This window comes from Ursus maritimus, unplaced genomic scaffold (assembly GCF_017311325.1).
Source record: "Ursus maritimus isolate PB19 unplaced genomic scaffold, ASM1731132v1 scaffold_3, whole genome shotgun sequence".
Taxonomy (NCBI): Eukaryota; Metazoa; Chordata; class Mammalia; order Carnivora; family Ursidae; genus Ursus; species Ursus maritimus.
Window position 1 is genome coordinate 69,118,867 of NW_024425563.1, and position 24,385 is coordinate 69,143,251.

The 24,385-nt window shown below is 37.5% G+C and overlaps 2 pseudogenes; both read left to right on the top strand.

Moving 5' to 3' along the window:
• The first annotated feature begins 3,004 nt into the window (after nucleotides 1-3,004).
• LOC121105908 lies at nucleotides 3,005-19,551 on the top strand (annotated as a pseudogene).
• On the top strand, nucleotides 17,700-22,084 carry LOC103658724 (annotated as a pseudogene).
• The last annotated feature ends 2,301 nt before the right edge of the window (nucleotides 22,085-24,385 follow it).

The window sequence follows — 24,385 nt, forward strand, 5'->3', positions numbered from 1 at the left end:
TGGCCATTTTAATAGATGTGTAGTGGTATCTTGCTGTTTTAATTTGCTATTCTCTGATGACATATGATGTTGTCCTTTTCATTTATAAAGCACAGATATACAGTATATCTGCAGCATTAAAATTTCAAGGGGGTAGGGGAACAACTAGGTTGTTCCTTAAGGGAGCAATAATGGGATTTTTAAAAAATTGAGAAGAACTGGCCTGGTGGTCAGAGAGGCAGCATAAGGAAAGAGACACAGGACAGAAGAGGGGGTTCGCTCATACTGAGGGCCTAGGACCTGGCTTCACAGGGAGCCTGAGCAACTAAATAAGCTACTGGAATAAAACTCAGCATGGAGAGCAGAGCAGACATTAATTTTTATAATCTTGATTGTTTTAGGGTTCTTCAGAGAAACAGAACCCATAACCCATAGGATATATCAATATAGATATATGTTTTATATATATATATATATATATATATACACACACACACACATACATAAACATTTAAACATATATATATATATAGAGAGAGAATCACATTATTTAACGTCTCTGTGCCTCAGTTTCTTCTGTTATAAAATGGAGATAATAGTAGCACCTACCTCAGAGGATTATTGCAGTGAATAAGTTAATATAAAACCCCTGGAACAGTGCCTGGTACACAGTAAGTGCAAGATAAACGTTTAAAAACCATATAAAACCATGTGAATCAACAGTGGAATGTGGAAACCAAAAGCTAATTGAGCATGCACAATAAATGCTAGCACTTGATGTTAATCTTTAAAACATTGACTAGTTTTGTCGCTAGTCAAAACTCACTCAGGCCATTCTCTACCTGGCCCTGAGACTGACCTTAAAAAGAGAAATCCCTGCAATGTGGCCATCTAACCCTGGTCAGCCCTACAGTACTAACCCAGAGGCCATTAGCATAAGAGTCCCCGAAAGCCATTCCTTTACACTTAGAAACAGAGATGGATGATTAGTCCACTCTGCAAGGCCAATGATAAACCAGCATATGCTGTTCCCTATCCGGAGCTCCGCAGGCTCCCAATGGCAAGGAAAATCATTATCCCAAAGGGATCCACTCAGAATACCTGGGAGTTTGCAGTCAAGACAATAGGGCTCTCTGCAGTCCTCAAAACTCTCAAACAAAGAACAGATTTTAAAACTTTGGATGTTGACCAAACAGACCAGACAGGGGCAGAGTAATTAATTACTTACTAAAAAAGCATTTCATAGAGAAAAGTCACTTCTGTAAACTCAGATCTAGGAAACCAAAACTGAAATCAGATCTGCAGGCTTCATTCCCCCCACCTGCCAGTTTTCAGCACACTCATTTCTGAGACACACCTTATAGTTTCTAAGCCAACTGACCTAGAAGCAGAGGATAAATAAACTTTCATAAAAACTAGAATGAAGAAAATATTTTCCTCTAACATTGTAGGGAGAAACACAGATGTTAGATGTTTTCTGCACTGACGTACATGGTTTCCCCCTTATTTATGAAGAAGAAATTTGCAAGACAGTCTAGATGAGTATAATATCTATTATTAATATTATTGTTACTATTACAGCATTTCATTGAGTAGGAAGGAGTCTACTTCTCAATTAGAAGATTGAAATATACCCCAAAACAAAAAAATAATATTTTAAGCCTAGAAATTCTAGACTATTCATTACTATGACAGGAGTCTGCTTTGCATTAGTTGAAAAATGAGTCATAACATTCCATAAAAGATGTCATTGAAAACTAGAGGCAATTTTATTGATGAAATCCCCCAAAGCATTAGCAACATCTTCAGAAAGAACATATGATGAATATTTAAAGATGCACTCCACATTGATCAAATGTATCTTCCACCATCTACTCTAAGGAGTAGGCAGCTGCCAGAATATAAAACTCCCCCATAGCTTCTCAGATGTTACGATCAGATGATATATAGAGAGGGACAGATAGACAGAGGCAGAGTTAGACAGAGACAGAGACAGACTACTACAGGAAGTCCTTGAAATTATGGCAGCTTTCTCTTCCTGGTAAAATCCTAGGTTTATGTCTAACTTCCCCCAAAGCAAGGAACAAGGTAATGCAAGGGGGTGAGAGGATTACATTTCTAGATAAAGGCCTGATCTTCAACTGTCTTTAGAAAAGCTAGCAAACCCTACAGTTAGCACTAGAGTTAAAAAAATGTATGTGGATTCAGTTGTGTAACAAACTGTGTTTCCTTTTTTTATACTGGTTGCTAAGCTCAGACCCAAAATTTCAGGCCACTTCTAGTAAAGTTTATAGAATTGCAAACAGTTATTTTAGGTACTCACTTTACTCCATGGCTTTCTTTCCCTTCCTACTTCCCCTGACCTCATTACCCAAGCGTTTTCATATATGTGCGATCCCATATCACTTCCTAAATTATATAAAAACTCTCTTTGGGACAAGGGAGGGTATAAAGGACCATGACTATGTGAAATACCTATGAACAGTGGCATAAATGGAGAAAAACCAGATGTTAGACAGCAGTCACTCTTGTACAGTATATTCACCCAGAGTGGCATCTTCAACAATTTTTTGAACAGTTAAGTTATTGAAAAGTACAGCTATCAAGACTCTGGCAAAGGCTGTAGAGGGAAGCAGTGTGAAAGTGAAAGCTGTTCGATCACAATGTAAAGATCCATAATCTGGTAGAGAAAATTGTTGAAAGCCATTCTTTTTTCATTTGCTCACATTCCCAACCAAACATGCAGGCCTAGCTCCCCATCACCCAACCCTTATATGAGCACCTGGCTTTTTATTTTTACACGTGTATAATATGCAGCTCGTGCGTAAAGGCTGAGCTCATACAATTTCTCTGGAGAGAAAGTCACGGAGACCCCAAGAGACGTATACTGGTAGGATGGGGCAAGAGGTGGGGTGTACAGAATGCAGGAGCCTGATCAGGCAGCAGAGTGATCAGGCCCCAAGGTTTAGGTGTTACAGTGGTGAGGGTGCAACTGAAGTGAGCTGTATTTGATGGGGTGAAGTAGATGGCACTTAGCAGATGGACACATGAAAATGACTTAGCAGAGCAACTGGAGGAGGGCTGGGTAAAAAGACAACTATAAGACCGATATGAATCCACAGTGGCATGTGAAACCAAAGCTTTCTGAGGCCAAAATTTTATCTGCATATAATCTGAGGCTGCAATTATAAATCTCCAGCAAAACTTTTAGTCCTCAGATGCCCGAATTATATTAATCATTATCCTTGATTGCTAATACACCATCATTTTTTTCTATGCAAGTACCTCTTTTATTTTATTCATCTGTTTATTTTATCACGCATTTTGGAGGCATCATTGCCTTTGAAATGAAGTATAATGTTTATGAAAGGAACAAATCTGAAGGGTGCAGCTCTACAAAATTTTTACATGTATTCATCAGTGTAACCACTGACCAGATTAAGACATAAATATTTTTATCCTGTCAGTTTTCCTGTGTCCCTTCCCAGAAAATATCTTCTTCCCAATAGGTAGCTACTATTCTGATTTCTGCAACAATAGACTAATTTTTGCCTGTTCTTGAACTTCATGTAAATGGAGTCCTACAATATGTTTTCTATTGTTACTGGCTTCTTTCACTCAACATCATACGTGTGAGATTCTTCCTTGTTGTTGCCTTTATCAGCACTCTAGTCTTTTTCTTTATAATTCCTGAGTCATAGGGTCGGTGTACATTTAACCTTATTAAAACTGCCAAATCATTTCCCAAATTGGCTGAAACAATTTATATTCCCACCAGCACTGTGTGAGAGTTCCACTGACTCCACATTGTCACCAACATTTGGTACTGTCAGTCTATAATTTCAGCCATTCTGCTGGGTATGTAGGATTACCTCATTGTAATTTTACTTTGCATTTCCATAATAGTTAAAGATTTTGGAGCACTTCTAGATTCCAATCCATCATATCCATGCATGTGATGTCAAAAACCCCACTGGTTTCTCTCTCACCCAGTAGGCCAAGTCTGGTCCTCAATGCAAGTCCAGAATCCACAAATGCTCTATAGCTTATCTAGGTAGGGGTCACCCCTCTCTGGAATTTTAGCTTATCCAGTCCGTGTCATCAAGTCCAGCTCCAACTCTGTGATAAAACATAAGTTTTATAATTTATCTGATTTTTTTCTAGCTGTTGCAGTGGGAGTGTGTGTGGTCTGCTGTGATCTATGATATCACACTGGGAAGTGGGACCTTTCCATTGCTTCTTGGGTCAGTTTTGGTAAGTTCTATTTTTCAAGGAATGTTTTCAGTTCAGCTCAGTCTTCAAATTTATTCATAAAGTTGTTTGCAATATCCTCTAATCCTTAGAATTTTTACAGCATGTGATATTGGTTAGTTGTGTCATCTTTTTTTATTTCTTGGTTACTCTTTCCACAGATGGGTGAATTTTATTATTCTTTTTTAAAATATATTTTTTTAAAGATTTTATTTGTTTGAGAGAGAGAGAGACAGAGATAGCGAGAGAGAGTACAAGTGGGGAGGAGAGGGAGAAGCAGGCTCCCCACTGATCATGGAGCCCGATGCAGGACTCAATCCCAGGACCCTGCCAACGGCAGATGCTTAACTGACTAAGTCACCCAGGAGCATCTCAATTTTATTACTCTTTAGCAAAAACGACTTTGGGGTTCTTTCGATTCTGTTGTAACTTTTCCCCCCATTTTATGGATTTCTGCTCTTACCTTTATTTTCTTCTTCCTCTACTTCCTTTGGGTTTATTCTGTTCTTCTCTGAATTTATTCAATTGACATTTAGTTCATTCAATTGAATGACTTTTCAGTTATTCCTCTAAATTTATAAAAGCATTTAGGCCATAAATTCCCTTCAAGTATTGGTGGCACTGTATTTTACAGGTTTTCAAATGCAGCATTTTAAATTAAAATTGTGTATATTTAGAGTGATCAACATGAGTTGATATATATATACATAGTGAAATGATTACGACAGTCAAGCTAATAACATATCATCTCTTCACAGTTACCATTTATTATGTGTGATGAATGTACTTGAAATCTACTCTCAGGGTATTTCCAGAGTTCAATGTGGTAATATCAGATACAGTTATCATGCTTGTACATTAGATCTCTGGCTTATTCATCTTACAGAACTGCAAATTTTTACCCTTTGACCTACCTCTGCCCATCCCTTCCCCCTCCAACCCCTGGTATCCACTGTTCTATGAAAACTCCTAGAAACTTACTTTGTTTTGTTTTGTTTTTAGATTCCACATAAAGGTGAGATCATACAGTATTTGTTTTTCTCTTTCTGGCTTATTTCACTTAGCATAATGTCTTCCAGGTTCATCCTTGTCGTCACAATGACTTCTTTCCTTCTTTCTTATGGATGAGTAGTACATAACACATCTTCTTTATCCATTCATCTATTGGTGGACAGTAAGGTTGCTTCCATATCTTGGCTATTGTGAATAATGCTGCAATGAATATGGGAGTATGGATGTCTCTTCAAGATCTTGATTTCATTTCCTTTGGATATATACCCAGATGTGGGATTGTTGGATCATATGGTAGTTCTATTTTTAATTTTTTGAGGAATATCCATACTGTTTTTCATTGTGTCTGTATCAATTTACATTCCCACCAACAATGCACAAGTGTTCCCTTTTCTCTACATCCTCACCAACACTTGCTGTCTCTTGTGTTTTTTCTTTTTTTTTATTCGGCATGGTGCTGAGGAAGGCCATGTGCTCAGGTCCATGGGAGCCAGTTTCGAGGTCTTATGGGCTCTGGCCCCACACTGAGGCAAGCAGAGTGCCTAAGTCCATGGGAGGTGGCCTGGCATTGGGGTGAGACAGGAGCCTGGGTCCGTGGAAGCCCTCCTGGAGGCTGGGTCTGCAGGGATTTTGCTATCAGGATTAATACTACAGTATAAAATTAATTTGGAAATATTCCCTCTTTTATTGTTTTCTAGAAGAGATTGTGTAGAATCAGCATTAATTATTTAAATATTCAGTAGAGAGGAGGAGGAGTTAAGATGGCGGAGGAGTAGGAGACACCGTTTTCAGCCGGTCCCCCAAGTCGAGCTGGATAGGTACCAGACCAGCCTAAACAACCACGGAACCAGCCTGAGACGCAGGAAGACGCATCTAGATCTCTACAAATGAACATCTCCAGCGCTGAGTATTGAGGTACTAAGTGGGGAGCCAGGAAACCGTGCACAGATATCGGAACATAAACGGAAGGGGGAGGGAGCCGCCGCGTTCGGGCGCCGGGAAGTGGTAGCCACTTGCACGGGGGAGCGGGCGGGCTCGTGGTCGGCACCCGCAAAACAGCAGACTGAGACCGTGAGCCGGGTGCCCGCGCCACCAGGCATCTTGCGGAACACCGGAATCCCGGTGCGCTCACTGGATCCAGACTGGGACCGGGAGCTTCCGGAGCGCGCGGGGCGGCTGGCGGCTGGCGGCATTAGAAACACAAAGGACAGAGACGCGCCGGCCCTGGAAGTGAGGGCTGGGACGCCGGGTGTGGGGCGCACATCCCGGGACGCTGCAGGGTCGAGCAGCACCAACAGTAACAGAGTTAAAGTGGCCAGAACATCAGTAGAGAACGGGCCGCAATCCCTCTGTTCTGTGACAGAGGCTGAAATTCGGCCGCTGCTGCTCTGACTCTCAGAAGAGGCACAGCAAACTGCCAGGGAAAGCCGCCAGAGAACAAAAGCCTGGAAGTACCGGCTCAGGAGTGCCATCCCCATCCCCGCAGGGGACACCGGAGACTCTACCCAAACAGGGTTGCCTGAGTATCGGCGCGGCAGGCCCCTCCCCAGAAGGCAGGCTGAAAAATCAAGAAGCCCACAACCCGGGCGCCTGGGCGCAGTCATTGAGTCGTCTCGGCTTAGGCGTGATCCCGGCCCGGAAAGGAGTCCCTCATTGGGCTCCTCCGCGGAGCCTGCTTCTTCCTCTCCCACTCCCCTGCTTCTGTTCCTCTCTCACTGGGTTGGCTGCCACATAAATAAATAAATAAAATCTTTAAAGAAGAAGCCCACATCCCTAAGATCCCTATAAAAACAAGGGGACGGCCTGGGACCCAGTCAATAATTTGGGCTCTGAAACCCCGCCAACCTCTCCTCATCAGAATGACGAGAAGGAGAAGGCCCCACCGGCAAAGAAAGATAGTGAGTCTGTGGCCTCTGCCACAGGAAATAATGGATATGGATGTAACTCAATTATCAGAAATGGAATTCGAGTAACGATGGTCAAATGATGAGTAAATTGAAAAACTATTAATAAAAAGGTTACTGAATATAGAATCCCTAAGGACAGAAATGAGAGAGATCTGACAGGAAATTAAAAATGCACTTGAGCCAAATGCAGGCAAACTAGAGGCTTGACGGCCAGGAGTCGCAGAAGCAGAGGAACGGGTTAGTGAATTGGAGGATGGGTTAATAGGAGGAAAAAATGAAAATAGAAGATGGTCTTAAAAATCCACGCCCACGAATGTAGGTTACAGGAGATTACTGACTCATCGAACGATCCAATGTTAGAATCATTGGCATCCCCGAGGGGGTGGAGAAAACAGAGGTCTAGAAGAGATATTTTGAACAAATCGTAGCTGAAAACTTCCCTAACGGCGAGGGAAACAAACATTCGTGTCCAAGAGGCAGAGAGGACCCCTCCCAAGCTCAACCACGACAAACCTACACCACGCCACGTCATAGTGCAATTCGCAAATATTAGATGCAAGGATACAGTATTGAAAGCGGCCAGGGCAAAGAAAATTTCTCAATGCACCAAGGCAAAGGCATCAGAATTACGTCAGACCTGTCTACACAGACCTGGAATGAGAGAAAGGGTTGGGGGAGCATATTTAAAGCTCTTTCAGAGAAAAACATGCAGCCAAGGATCCTTTATCCAGCAAGGCTGTCATTCAGAATTATAGAAATAAAGACATTTCAGAATCACCAGTCACTAACCAATTTTTGTAACCACGAAAAACCAGCCCTACAGGAGATATTACGGGGGGTTCTATAAAAGTAAAAAGGCCCAAGAGTGATACAGAACAGAAAGTCACACAGCTAATATAAACAAAGACTTTACTGGCAACATGGCATATTAAAATCATATCTCTCAGTAATCAGTCTTAATGTAAATGGTTTGAACCATCCCATAAAACGCCACAGGGTTGCAGTAGATTGGATAAAAAAATGACCCATCCATTTGCTGTCTACAAGAGACTCATTTCAACCCAAAGATACATTCAGACTGAGAGTAAGGAGATGGAGCACCACTTTCACACAAATGGACGTCAAAAGAAAGCTGGGGTAGCAATTCTCATATCAGATAAATTGGGATTTAAACTACAGACTATAGTTAGAGACAGAAGGGCACTATATTATTCTTAAGGGAAGTATTCAACAAGTGGATATGACAAATTATAAATATATATGCCCCCAACAGGGGAGCAGCAAGATACACAAGCCAACTCTTAACCAGAATAAAAGAGACATATAAATAAAAATACATTAATAGTAGGGGACCTCAACACTCCACTGCCTAGAAATAGACAGGACACCCTAAAAAACTAAGCAAAGAATCAAAGGCTTTGAATGCCATACTCGAATTTGAAGTTGGACTCATAGATATATATAGAACACTACACCCCAGAACCAAAGAATACTCATTCTATTCTAATGCCCATGGAACATTTCAAGAATAGACCATGTTCTGGGGACACAAAACAGGTCTCAACCAATACCAAAAGATTGAAATTATCTCCTGCATATTCTCAGACCACAACGCTCTGAAATTGGAACTCAACCACAAGGAAAAGTTTGGAAGAAACTCAAACACTTGGAGACTAAGAACCATCCTGCTCAGGAATGACTCGATAAAACCAGGAAATCAAAAATCAAATTAAACAATTTATGGAGCATCCTCAATGAGAATGAAAATACAACAGTCCAAAAACCTATGGGATACCGTAAAAGGCAGTCCTAAGGGGGAAATACAGCCATCCAGTTTCACTCAAAAGAATAGAAAAATCTAAAAATGCAGTTTTTATATTCTCACCTCAAGAAGTTGGAACAGCAACAGAGGGAGAAATTCTTAATCCACGCACGAGGAACAGTTGACCAAAATTAGAGCTGAAATCAATCAAGCAGAAACCAGAAGTACAGTAGAGTAGATCAACAGGACTAGGAAGCTTTGTCTCTTTTTGAGAGAATCAATAAAATTGACAGACCACTGGCAAGACTTATCCAAAAGAAAAGAGAAAGGTAACCCAGATTGCTAAAATTATGAATGAAAAGGAGAGGTCAATGCATTTGGAAAGCACCATTGAAATTGAAGGATTATTAGAAATTTTTATCAACAGCTATATGCCAATAAACCAAGCAATCTGGAAGAGATGGAATCCTTCCTGGAAACCTATAAAACTACCAAGATTGAAACCGAAAAATTGATTCCTTAAACAGGCCAATTAATTATGAAGAAATTGAGTCAGTGATAAACAACCTTCCAAATAACAAAACTCCAGGCCCGGATGGTTTTCCTGGGGAATTCTACCAAACATTCAAAGAAGAAATAATACCTATTCTCCTAAAGCTATTTAAAAAAATAGAAACAGAAGGAAAGCTACCAAACTCATTCAATGAGGCCAATATTACCTTGATCCCCAAACCAGGCAAAGACCCTCAAAAAAGGAGAATTACAGACCGATTTCCCTAATGAATATGGACGCCAAAATCCTCAACAAGATACTTGCTAATAGAATCCAACAGTACATTAAAAGGATATCCATCACGATCAAGTGGGATTCATACCTGGATGCAAGCGTGGTTCAATATTCGCAAAATCAATCAGCGTGATACAGCATATCAACAAGAAAAGATTCAGGAACCATATGATCCTCTCAATCGATGCCGAAAAAGCATTTGACAAAATACAGCATCCTTTCCTGATTAAAACCCTTCAGAGTGTAGGAATAGAAGGTACATTTCTCAATCTCATAAAAGCCATTTATGAAAAGCCTACTGCAAATATTATCCTCAATGGGGAAAAGCTGGAAGCCTTTCCCTTAAGATCAGGAACTCGGCCATGATGCCCACTCGCCACTATTATTCAACATAGTACTAGAAGTCCTTGCAACAGCAATCAGACGACAAAAAGGATCGAAGGTATTCAAATCGGCAAAGAAGAAGTCAAAATGTCTCTCTTTGCAGATGACATGATACTCTATATGGAAAACCCAAAAGAAGCTACTCCCAAACTATTAGAAGTTATATAGAGCAATTCAGTAACGTGGCGGATACAAAATCAATGCTCAGAAATCAGTTGCATTTCTATACACAAATAATCTAGACCGAAGAAAGAGAAATTAGGAATCCATCCCATTTACACAGCACCAAAAACCATAGGTTACTTTGGAATTAACTTAACCAGAGACGTAAAGGACCTATATATTCTAGAAACTATAAATCACTTTGAAAGACATTGAGGAAGACATAAAAAGATGGAAAGATATTCCATGCTCATGGATCGAAGAATTAACATAGTTAAAATGTCCATGCTACCCAGAGCAATCTACACTTTCAATGCTATCCCGATCAAAATACCAAGGACATTTTTCAAAGAACTGGAACAAACAGTCCTTAAATTTGTATGGAAACAGAAAAGGCCCCGAATCTCCAAGGAACTGTTGAAAAGGAAAAACAGTTAAAGTATCACAATGCCGGATTTCGAGCTGTACTACAAAGCTGTGATCACAAAGACAGCATGGTACTGGCACAAAACAGACACATAGACCAATGGAACAGAATAGAGAGCCCAGAAATGGACCCTCGGCTCTTGGGCAACTAATATTTGATAAAGAGGAAAACATCCGTGGGAAAAAGATGTCTCTTCAATAAATAGTGCTGGGAAAATTGGACAGCTACATGCAAGAGAATGAAACTTTTGACCACTCTCTCACACCATACACAAAAATGTAAACTCCAAATGGATGAAAGACTCGATGTGAGACAGGAATCCATCAAAATTCTAGAGGAGAACATAGGCAACAACCGCCACGAGATCCGTCAAAGCAACCTTTTTCATGACACATCCCCAAAGGCAAGAGAAACAAAAGATAAAATGAATTTATGGGACTTCATCAAGATTAAAAAGTTTCTGCACATCCAAGGAAACAGTCAGAAAAACTAAGAGGCAGCCCACGAATGGGAGAATATATTTGCAAATGACACTACAGATAAAGGACTGGTATCCAAGATCTACAAAGAACTTCTCAAACTCAATACACGAGAAACAAATAAATCAAAAAATGGGCAGAAGATATGAACAGACACTTTTCCAATGAAGACATACAAACGGCTAACAGACACATGAAAAATGTTCAAAATCATTAGCCATCAGGGGAAATTCAAATCAAAACCACACTGAGATACCACCTTACGCCAGTTAGAATGGCAAAAATAGACAAGGCAAGCAAAACAACAATTGCTGGAGAGGATGTGGAGGAGATCCTCACCTCTACATTGTTGGTGGGAATGCAAGTTGGTACAGCCACTCTGGAAAACAGTGGAGGTCCCTTAAAGTTAAAAATTGAGTTACCCTACGATCCAGCCATTGCACTACTGGGTGTTTACCCCAAAGATACAGACGTAGTGTGAAGAGAAGGCCATATGCACCCCAATGTTCATATAGCAGCAATGTCCACAATAGCTAAATCGTGAAGGAGCCCAGATGCCCTTCAACAGATATCGGATTAAGAAGTTGTGGTCCATGTATACAATGGAATATTACTCTGCTAGCTATCAGAAAGAACGAGTTCTCAACATTTGCCATGTAACATGACTTGGCACTGGAGGAGATAATGCTATGAAATAAGTCAAGCAGAGAAAGACAATATCATATGGTTTCCTCATTATGGAACGTATAAGAACAGCGATGATCGGACATAGGGGAAGAAAGGCGATAAATGAAGGGGGAATCAGAAGGAGGAATGCATGAGAGACTATGGACTATGAGAAACAAACTGAGGACTTCAGAGGGGAGGGGTGTGAATGGGATAGACCGGTGATGTGTAGTAAGGAGGGCACGTATTGCATGGTGCACTGGGTGTTATACACAACTTGAATCATCGAGCCTTACATCGGAAACCGAGAATGTACTGTATGGTGACTAACATAATATAATAAAAAATCATTAAAAAAAAAAAAATAAATAAATAAATAAATAAATAAATATTCAGTAGAATTCTCCAGTGAATCTATCTGAGCCTGGAGAGTTTTCTTTGGGGGAAGTTTTGTTTTTTTTTTTTAATTTAAAAAAGTTTTCTATGAAGTTATGGGACTATTCAAAGGATCTATTTCAGATTGAGTGAGTTGAGGGAGTTAAGTTGTAGAAGCTTGTGGTTTTTGAGGAACTGGTCTATTTTAATTGAGTTGCCAAATTTATGTGTTTGAAGCTGTTCATAGTACTCCCTTATTGTCCTTTTGATACCTACCTGGTTTTAAATGATACCCACTGTTTCATTTCTGCTGTTGGCAAATTGTGTCTGCCCTTTTTCTTTCTTTGTCATTCTTAGTAGAGGTTTGTCAATTTTACTGATCTTTTCAAGAAAGCAAATCTTTGTTTCATTGATTTTCTCCATTATTTTTCTATTTTCAATTTAATTGGTTTTTGCTCTTATCTTTATTATTTCCTTCCTTCTGCTTGCTTTGGGTTTATTTTGCTCTTCTTTTTCAAGCTTTTCTAGGTTTTTGAGGTTAGAACTTAGATGGTTGTTTTGCAAGTTTCCTTCTTTTCTAATTTATCTAATTTCTATCTATCTAATTTCTTCTATCTGGTTTATCACTGTAAATTTTCCTTTCAAAACTGCTTTAACTGTGCCTCACAATTTTTGACATGTTGTATTTTCATTTTCATTCATTGCAATGTACTGTTTAATTTCACTCGAGACTTTTCTTTGATCCATGAATTATTTAGGAATGTGTAGTGTTAGTGTTTAGCAATTTTCCTCTTATCTTTCTGGTTCCCATTTCTAATAAGATTCCATCATGATTGACAAACATATTCTGTATGATTAGAGTTATTTTATTTTATTATTTTTTATTTTTTAATTTATTTGACGGAGAGAGAGACAGCCAGCGAGAGAGGTAACACAAGCAGGGGAAGTGGGGAGAGGAAGAAGCAGGCTCCCAGCAAATCAGGGAGCCTGATGCGGGGCTCGATGCCAGGACCCTGGGATCATGACCTGAGCTGAAGGTAGACACTTAACGACTGAGCCACCCAAGCGCCCCCTTGATTTCAGTTATTTTAAATTGTTGAAATTTGTTCTATCATTTAGGATGTGGTCTATCTTGGGCACTTGAAAAAAATGATTTTCTGCTGTTGTTGCATGAACTATTCTATAATTGTTGTTTGGAAACTGTTGGTTGATGATATTAAATTCTTCTATAGCCTCACTTATATTCTGTCTAGTTGTTTTATCAATTGTTAGGAGAAAGGTGCTGAAATATCCAACTGTAATTGTGGATTTGTCTAAAATAACAAGTTCTATCATTGTTTCCTTCAAACATTTTGCAGCTTCCTTCTTTGGCATACACACTTCTAGGACTGCTATGTCATCTTGTTGGATTGACTTATCATTAAGTAATATTCTTCTGTCTCTGGTCATTTTCTTTGCTCTATAGTTTACTTTATCTGACATTAATATTGCCACTCCTGTGCTTGTTACATATCTTTATCCATATCGTTATATTTCAAATGACTATCCTACAAAAAAAGATATAGTTGGATCATGTTTTTAATCCCCTCTACTAATTCCATCTTTTAATTTCTGTATGTAGGCAATTTATATGTAATATAATTGTTGGTATGTTGGGACTTATGTCTACTATTTTATTTTTTTTCTTTCTGTTTGTTCTTTCTGGTTTTCATTTCTCTGTCTTATTTTCCTGACCTCATGTGGTAGCTTGAAATTTTTTTTACATTTCTACTTTTATCTACAGTGTTTTTGAGTGTATGATTTCATAGAGCCTTTTCCAGTGGTTGCTGTAGATGCTACATTATATATGCATAACTTACAACAGTCTAATGGTATTCTCTTACCAGCCTGAATGAAGTGTAAAAATCTTACTTCCCTTTTTACCCCCTTACCCTATCCACTTATAATTATCCACATATATAATTATCTTAAATATTTCCACAACATACATTTAGAACCATGTCAGACAGTGCTTCAACAAACATAATTTAGAAAATGGAAGAGGAGAAAGTTTATTGTAATTACCAACATTTTTGCTTAGTGTGTTCTTTTTTCCTTCTTCATGTTTCAAGTTTCCTTTTCTTTCTTTCTTTCATTTTAAGATTTATTTATTTTAGAGAGAGAGGGTTGGGGAAGGGCAGAGGGAGAAGGAGAGAAATCCTCAAGCAGACTTTCCACTGAGTGTGGAGCCCAACGTGAGCCTTGGCATGGGGTTCAATTTCAGGGCCCTGAGATCATGACCTGAACTGAAATCAAGAGTCTGGCACTTAACCAACTGAGCCACCCAGGTGCCCCTCAAGGTTCCTTCTCTTATCATTTCCCTTCCATTTAGAGAGCTTCTTTTAACCATTCCTTTAACGCAGGTTGTGTAGGTTACACCATTTTACATTCCCACCAACAGTGCATAAGGGTTCCTTCCAGTTTCTCTATATCCTAACCGATACTCATTATTTATTGTTTTTTAATAAGAGTCATCATAATGGATGTAAAATGATATATCGTTGTGGTTTAAGTTTGCATTTCTCTAATGATTAGTGACGTTGGTCATTTTCATATGCTTGTTGGGCATTTGTATATCATCTTTGGAGAAATGTTTATTCAAGTCTTTGACTATTTTTAATTAGGTTATTTGTGTTATTGAGTTGTAGGAAATATATATATATATATATATATTCTGGATGTTAACCCTTTATCGGATATATAATTTGCAAATATTTTCCCCCATTCTATAGCTTGCCTTTTCATTCTGTTGTGTCTTCTTTTTTTATTATGTTATGCTAGTCACTAACATCATTAGTTTTTGACGTAGTGTTCAATGATTCATTATCTGCGTAAACACCCAGTGCTCATTACAACACGCGCCTTCCTTAATACCCACCACTGGGCTACATCCCCACCCCCGAAACCCTCAGATTGTTTCCTGGAGTCCATAGTCTCTCATGGTTCGTCTCCCTCTCTGATTTCCCCCCCTTCAGTTTTCCCTTCCTTCCCCTGATGTCCTCCATGCTATTCCTTACGTTCCACATATGAGTAAAACCATATGATAATTGTCTTTCTCTGCTTGACTTATTTCATTTAGCATAACATGAAAATGCAAATGGTGGGTATTCATCCTTTCTGATGGCTGAGTAATATTCCATTGTATATATGAACCACATCTTTATCCATTCACCTGTTGTGTTTTTACTATAGGCTTTGTTTGGTGTAGTCCTACAAAAGGGATTTACTTTAAAAGTATACCTAAAGCAATTTGCCTCCCTCCATTCTCTTTTTTCTCTTCCCAACCTATTTTAAATGTGAGTCTCCTGATCTCTATAGCCCAAATTACTGAAAGAAATTTCACCTAACTCACTTTTTTTAGAAGGCATTACATCTTCTAGGTTTCTGGTTGTCTTAGTATTGTAGGGAATCAAATTTCCACCAGTTTTGCATATCTTGGCTTCTTTGGCATTAATGTAGCTGTAAGGTATGTTTTTTATTCCCTTTCTATGCATACAGGATTTACTAATCAAAAGAATAATGCCTTTTAACTTTGGACCATTGCTGTGTCACCTTTATGTCTGGAAAGGAAGGTAAATCCTGATCTGAATTTGTATCTACCACTAGGAGGCAATATTCCTATATATTATTTCATGGAAGTGAGCTTCTATAATCTATTTGCCATAATTCTCCAGACTTATGCCCTCTGTTAGTTTGATTTCTCTCATGACTGATTCATTGGAATGGCTCATATTTTTTTAGCCATTTTTGGATCGTACTTAAAGCTAACTATTACTATTTGGATTTTGTTTATTCTAATCATTGCTATGTTTCTATAACCCTGAATGCCACTAATTTTCCAAAGAGTAGACTGCCAATTTACAAACCAAATATTGCCCAGGAATCAGTCATTATCAGTTATCATGTGAAAAAATTACTCTGATATAGTAGTAGCCTCCAAGACCACTACCCAAGAAGCTATCTCAGAAGTCATGGGACAGAATGGCTCACAGACCAAATTAAGATGCTGGAGACATATGCTTTTTTAAATCAATTAAAAATACACAGCAAAAAGTAGAGGGGAAGCGATGGGTAACATGCTTTGGATAAGGCACAAGAAGGGTAGAAGAATTTTATTACCTGAGTTATGCAAGTTCATATATCCTCTCTCCCCTCTCTGTTGTATCAGCATTCTCCACTGATTGTGTAATTTTGAGAACCAGAGTTGAGGTCTGTCCAAGGAGTTTCCACAGGTGGAAGTCAATGCATACATTTGTTCTAATCAGAGAGGTGCAGAGAGGCACATATGCCTGACCACAGATATAATGCATCAATTAGCCTGATAAGCTACTGTGGATCTTATTTATGTTCCTCGAGTAGAGGATAGAAGGGATCAGAATGGTTGTCACCAATGGGTAACCCAATTAAGACCTCAAAAATATAAAATGCTTCAAGTGTGTCTTATGAAAATTTGATATCTATATGGCACTTCCATCCCTTCCTAACTATGTTTAACACTCATATGCTCTATTTACTTTATCTACATCTACCATAATATTCACGAACTATTTGCTTCTATACTTAGTTTCCATATTCTCCTTACTTCATACAACCTTCTCTATTCAGTTTCATATGTCCTCCTTTGTTTCTCTTATTTTCCATAACTGAATTGAGTATTTTCAAATAATACAGCTAGCGCACATTATAGCAAACAACCATTAATGAGGATAAAATGTCTCTCTCTGTGTATCGACTGGAAGCATCACCAAGATACAGTTAGTGAATAAAACAAGAAAGGGAATTGTGTCTAGCATATTGTCCTTTGTGTGAAAAAAAAAGTGCTTATGTATTTGTTTGAAAGTATTTTTCTGATAGGATACAGAAGAAACCGGTAATGGCAATTTCCTCTCAGGAGGATAAGTTGATGGCATGTATATCTTTTTAAACATTCTAAATTTTATAAGAAAACTGTATAATTATATATATATTAATTTATATAACCTATTAAAGTTAGTTAATTATTTGACATTTTACTTATAAAAATACTAAATCATTTTTCTTTTTTATATACAAGTATTAGAATAGCAGCACCATTGAACCTGACAGGAAATACGATGAGTGGACAAAAAAAGATGTAAATCGATGGTTGGAAAATCATAGAATTCATCAAAAGTATAGGGAAACCTCGACTGCAAAAGATGTGCATGGAGAAATCTTGAAGTGGTTAACTAAAAATCACCTTGTTGATATGGACATAACACATGGATGAGCTAACCAAGTAGAACAGCTATTGAAAGAATTGCAGAAAACTTCCTCTGAAGATCCTATTCAGATATGCAAGATGAAAAAGATAGTAAAACTGTTCCTAAAATACAACCTTTGATGCAAGAGGAAAATGGAGCACCTTCAAAGCAAAAGCAATAAAGAGAAATCAGCTATGGTTAATGCCTCTACAATGAGTACAGTTACTAAAGATTCTCAGCCACTAAAAACTAAGTTTGTGGAAGATGAAATAGATGACACGAAGGAAAAGCAGCCATCCAGAGAACTGACATATGTATCAATACCTTTTTGATGAATTTGTGACCCATATCCCTACAAATTGAATTTTAGTCTACAGCCTGAAACAGGACCACTACTCAATTTCATTAATCCAATACATGAATTCAAAGCCTTCACAAATAAACAGCCACAGAAAAAATGTTAAGGCGAAGTTTAGCGATGAAGTTTTTCAATTTGCTTCAGCTTGTGTGAAAATTCACCTACCAATGGCATCATTCATTTTGGAGTCAAAGGCAAACTCCATGGAAAAACCATTGACATGAAAGTCACCAGTTGCACCAAGGAAGCTCTCATTGACCATTCAAACTGATGATCCACCCGTATTTTGAAGACCATCAGGTCCAAAAAGCAAAGAGAGCCAAGATTTGTAGACATTTTACTGCCAAACAGTAAGTATTCTGACAGATTTGTTATTGAAGTTAATATCATTCCAAAATACTCTGGATGTGAACATGATTATTTCCAGACTAAAATGCAAAATCACAATAACAACATGGAAACAAAATCCAAAATACTTAGTCTTCATGCAAGAGGGGGGCAGGTCTAAGGACATCATGAAAAATAATGCCGATTCAGAGCATTTAAATTAGATATAAAAGCACTGGCAGATCTGGAAAAGCAGCAGAAGGAAAATGCAAAATAAAAACGAGTAAAAAGGAGAGTAGGGGACCAACACTTGTTAAATTGTTGAAAGGAAATCAGGATTTGTTTGATAATTCATACCATAACTGGTACACATTCTTGTAACAAATAAATGCCGTCTGAATCAAATAAAACACCTAGATCTCCTAAGGGAAATTAAATTGTTCTGTTGGAGTTTAATCCCACATCTGTGAGCAAGGGGGCAGTCAAAGCTTGCAAAGAAAGCCAAGTAGCAAACCTTCACTTTCCAAGTCTATATGTGGAAGGGAAAGCTATACAAAATGCAAGGATTTCTAGTCTGAATGTTTCTTAACAGTGCAGCTGGATTTTCAGCAGTGGCAGGTTAGACCTTAACAGTGAAAAATATAAATCCTTAGATCCAAGATCCTGGCAAAGAGAAAAACTATTACTCTCTATTACTCTATTACTCTCCTCCATGGATGACCCAAGAGATCTCTCCTTGAGACCTTATGTGTTTCTACCAAGATCTCAAAGGAATGTAAAATATATTGTGTATTTGTGTACACTTACACATATGTCAGGGATGAAAAGTTCAACTTGAAGCAAAATTAACAAACCAGCAAAATGAATTATCAAGCTAATGCATTTCTGACTTAAATCTTGAAGAGATAAATGGCACTATTCTTAAACTAAAATCTGTCATTCAGTCTTTAAAGAGATTTTTGCCATCCATTGGCTCATCTAACTATTCTTCTGAAAAAGGAAGAAGTTGTCATGACCACTCTGGAAAGTCTCTGTAAAAATGAATATGAAAGTACAGTCTTAGAGAAGGACAAAAATAAAGTATTTGAATTCTGGCATCAAAAGAAAAAGACTTCTATCGAGGTGGTAAAGTGTCATGGTGGAACTACAATTTTTCTTCTATCAGAAAGGATAAATAAGAAAAACTTGAAGCAATGATTCAAAACTGGGCAGATTCTCCTAAACCAACACGTGCCAAAATTATTCATCCATATCATCATCCAGGCTGTGGTGGAACTACCTTGGCTGTGCACATTCTTTGGGAAGAATGCAAAGAGAGGGAACACAAGCAGGGGAAGTGGGAGAGGAAGAAGCAGGCTCCCAGCGGAGGAGCCCAATGTGGGGCTCGATCTCAGAATGCCAGGATCACGCCCTGAGCCGAAGGCAGATGCTTAACAACTGAGCCACCCAGGCGCCCCAAGACAGGATTTTTCTGAAATTGGAGAACAGTGACTAATTTAATCACCTTCGGGGCAACCAACCATTAGGAAAACTTACTTGGATGGCTCCTTGTTGATGATTTAAAGAACAAAATAGGGGCACCTGGGTGGCTCAGATGGCTAAGCATCTGCCTTCTGCTTGGGTCGTGATCTCCAGGTCCTGGGATTGAGCCCCGCGTTGGGCTCCTGGCTCAGCAGAGAGTTTGCTTCTCCCTCTCCTTTTGTACCCCCCCACTTGTGTGTGCACGCTCTCTCTCTCCCTCCCTCAAATAAATAAAATCTTAAAAAAAAATAAAAAGAACAAAATAATGGCTGTCTTCTCAAGGCCTCTATTAAGTACATTCAATATGAGAAACCTCCAGTGATCCTCCTAATTTGCATGACATCATAGACTCCTGAAAAAAGTACCAAGATTTCAGATGATAACATCCTAATACAACAACTATCTCCCAAAGAAAAGAGCTTAAATAGAAAAAATATTGATGGACAACATAAAACATTTAAAGATTTTTATTTCTTCATGATTATGAGAAACAATTTTTAATAAAAAGTACCTAGAAAATGTGGCCAGAAAAAAAAAATAAAAAGAAATTTAAAAAAGAAAATGTGGCCAGGAACATCCTGAAAAGACAAAATACTTCCACCAAGGAAACAAAACTCTTTTCTTTACTGGCTTTTCTTAATTCATATATGCCTGATACCACTATCTCACTATCATAGTGTGAAAAACTCTTAGGAATCACAAACGAGAAGCCTTTCTGCAGAACAGAAAACCTTGAAGACAAGATAGGCACTAACTGTACAATTCGGATAAAAATTGGAATGTGGGAAGTACTGTGTAATATGTATTATTCACCCTTTGAATGTCATTTGCTCACTGGAAGAACTGAAGATAAGCTATCATTTGGATTAAAGTCATATTATGCTGGATATGCAAACAGAAAATGTGCTCTACGATACGGGTATAGGAAAAAGTAAATTTTTCCAAGATATGCAAACACTGCTGCTCCCCAGAGAGCATAATGAACATGAAGGTAAAACTGGAACTTGATTTTCCCCCATTTATTAAAGCACTACATAGAAATGAGGGAAATGTGTCAGTTAAAGAAGTATTGCTTGAAGGTCTTCATTGGTTCAGTCAAAATACATTCATTTGCCAAGCCTTTGCAAGATACTTCCACATTAAAGAGAAGGACTTTGCAATACTCTAAATTAGGCAAATCAAGCAAAAAAAAAAAAAAAATAGAACCTGAGAATTCTTATACCTCAGATACACTGGGTCAAGTCTACAAAAGTAAAATAAGATGGGGAATAGAGGATAATGGAAGAAACAAGAACATTTCACTTGATGATTTAACTGATCTTCTGGATGTAGCTGTATATGCCTCCAGTGCATTCAAAGAATCTCAACAGCAAAGTGAAGATAGAGAGTATGGAGTGAAGGAAAGGTTTTCAGAAGTCAAAAATACGGTACAAAACTTACGATATAGTTGGATATCAAGGGGAAATAGAAGTTGGGCTCTACATAATCCAGATTCTTCAGCTCATTCCTTTTTTTTTTTTTTTTGGCAATAAAAATGAAATGTCTAAAAGAAATATGATCAATTTCATTATCAGTAGTGATATTCCTGGAGATCCAAAGAATGAATTTAAATTAGACCTTAAGAACTTTGTTCCTTATCTAATTAACTTACAATTTTCTTTGAAAGAATCCTTTGATTTTTTTGATGGTTATTTTGTCCTTCTAAAATTCAGGAACGACATTAAACAAAATGAACAGGCCAAAACTCAGAGAAAGATGACTGTATATTTTAAGAAATTTGCAGATATATTTGGTCCCTTAGGGAAAGCACAAAACAAAGATCTCAAATTGAGGCTTAGTTTGCCACTTCAAGTAGAACTATATCAGAGAAGTCTACAAGTTTTAAAAGCAGACAAGTTTTCTGGGCTGGTGGGATAGATGTCTTATTGAAAGTGAAGAAGATGCTATAGGCTCCATGGAATATACAGTAAACAAATATACTTTTCTCATTGAATAATCTGGGGCAAAACTATGAATGTACACTCTTGTCCATTTCTGATCCTTCTTTCTGATAGGGCTAGAAAATAGGTAATAGCTAAAATGCCTGAGGTAATTTTAATCTTCTCTAGCAAAGATGCCACAACTGTCAAGGAAATTGCAATTAGGGCTAGTATTTGGTTGAGTTTGTGGTAATTTATTGTCTAAAGATGAAGTCTTAATCAACTTCAAGTAATAAGCTTAATAGAGACTCACATTCTCTGACTATAATGCAAGAGAGTTTGAGGTGGATAATAAAAATAACTAAATAGAACCACCACTATATATTTGGAAGTTAAAAAAAAGCTCATGAGGTAAAGAGAAAATCAAAAAGGAAATTTTAAAGTGCTTACAGCTGAATAAAAATTTAAACATTACATTTAAAAATTTGTGAAATGTAGCAAAAGTATTGCACAGTAGGAAATGCATGGCCTTAATTACTTATTCCAAATAATAAGAAAAGAATGAAAAGTAATCAGTTAGGTATAAAGTTTAGAAATTATAAAATATAGAATAAATGCAAAGAAAATAAAAGATAGATTATAAAAAAGATAAAAGCAGAAATTAATGTTACAGAAAAGAAGAAAACAGAAGAGCTCAATAAGGCAAAAACTGGTTCTTTGAAAAAACTAATAAAATAGGAAAAATTCTGATATGATTGATCAAAGATTATTAAAGTTACAATGAATGAAGAAGATACAGAATTACAGTTAAAGTGAAAAAGATAGATTTCATCTTCTAGGAAGATGGAATAAACTATACTTTTTCTTATTCCTCCACTAAGTATGAAAGGTGGCTCTGAAAGGTAGAGGAAGAAAGGTAAACTAACTAGACACCTAGAGATCAAAGAAGTAACACAATGCCAGGGTGTTATCAGCACCTATTGGGAAACCAGAACTTTCACCTTATTCAGTAGTAATGCCCCCAATCAAGTGTCAACGGAAACCAAGTGGGAAAGCTGGATCTCCATCCCCACTTAGGAATAATAAGGCAAGGGACACCCCCTTTCTCTGACAGAGTGGTATCACAATAAGCCAACTAAAACAGGTTTAAATAAGGTTTAAAGCCTTGGGACAAAATACCCAGATACCAGGTTTTAATGTAAAAATTATTCATCATACTGAGAACCAGGGAAACATTAACATGAATGAAAAACTGCAATTGATTGATGTCAACACCAAGATAACAAAAAGATTAGAATGTTCTTTCTTTCTTTTTCACTTTTTAAGTAGGCTGCATGCCCAATGTGGAGCTTGAACTCATGAACCCGAGATCAAGAGTCGCATGTTTTATCAATAGAGCCAGCCAGGTGCCCCAAAGATTAGAATTTTCCAACAAAGTTCCATTAAATGGAAAAAACTCTAGCAAGACTGATAAAGGGGGGAAAAAAAGGAGAGAAAAGAGATAAATCACCTATATCAAGAATGAAAGAGGCATATCACTACATATTCTGAAGATATCAAAAGAATAATAAGGGAATATTACATACATGTAAAATAAGGGAACACAGAAATTGACAACTCAGATGAAGCAGATCAATTCTCAGAAAAGCACAAACTCCTATCTCACTCAATGTGAAATAGATCATTTGAATAACCCTATAACTCCTAAGGAAATTGAACGTATAATTTTGAAACTCCCAAAATGAAGTCTCTATCTAGGCCCAGATAGTTTCACTGGGAGAATTTTACCAAGAAATTAAAAAAGAATTAGCACCAATTCTAAACAGGCTCTTCTAGAAAATAAAAGAAAGACTCCTAATTTATTTTATGAAACTGAAATTACCCCAACACCAAAACCAGAGAGAACGCCTTCCTCCAAAAACTAGAGACTGATATTCTTCATGAACACGAACACAAAGATTCTAAACAAATTATAAGCAAATATAATTCAGCAACGTATGAAAGAATTATATACCATGGTAAGTATGACTTATACCAGGGATGTAAGACTGATTAAATACTCAAATATTAATCAACTACCAAAAAAAAAAAAAAAAGAATCAATTTCCATTATGAGCAGGCTATAGTAGAAAATCACATGATCATATCAACCAACAGAGAAAAAGTATATGATAATAGTCAACATTCATTTGTGATAAAATCTCACAGGAAACTAGGAATAGAGGAGGACTTCCTCAACTTAATAAAGATCATCTACAAAAACAAAACAAAATAAAACAAAACAAAACAATCCTACAGTTAACATCATACTTAATGTAAGACTAAATGAATCCTTTCCCCCTAAGACTGATAACAAGGCAAACAGAGCTGCTCTTACCAGTCTTATTCAGCATTAAACTAGAAGTCTGAGCTAATGCAGTAGGCAAATAAAAACATACAGATCAGAAAGGAAGAGATAAATTTGTTACCATTTGAGAATGACATGATTTTCTACATACAAAATCCAAAGGAATCTATTTTAAAAAACCCATCTTGAACTAATATGTGAGTTCAGCAAGGTCACAGGATACAAAATAAACCTACAAAAAATCGACATCACTAATTATTGGGGGAATGCAAATTAAAATCACAATGAGACCTTACACATGTCAGAATGGCTAAAATAAAAAAGATAAGAAACAATGAGTATTGACAGGGAAGTGGAGGAAAAAAACCCCTCATGCACTGTTAGTGGCAATGTAAATTGATAGAGCTGCTATGGAAAACAGTATATAGGTTCCTCAAAACATTCAAAATAGAAATACCATAT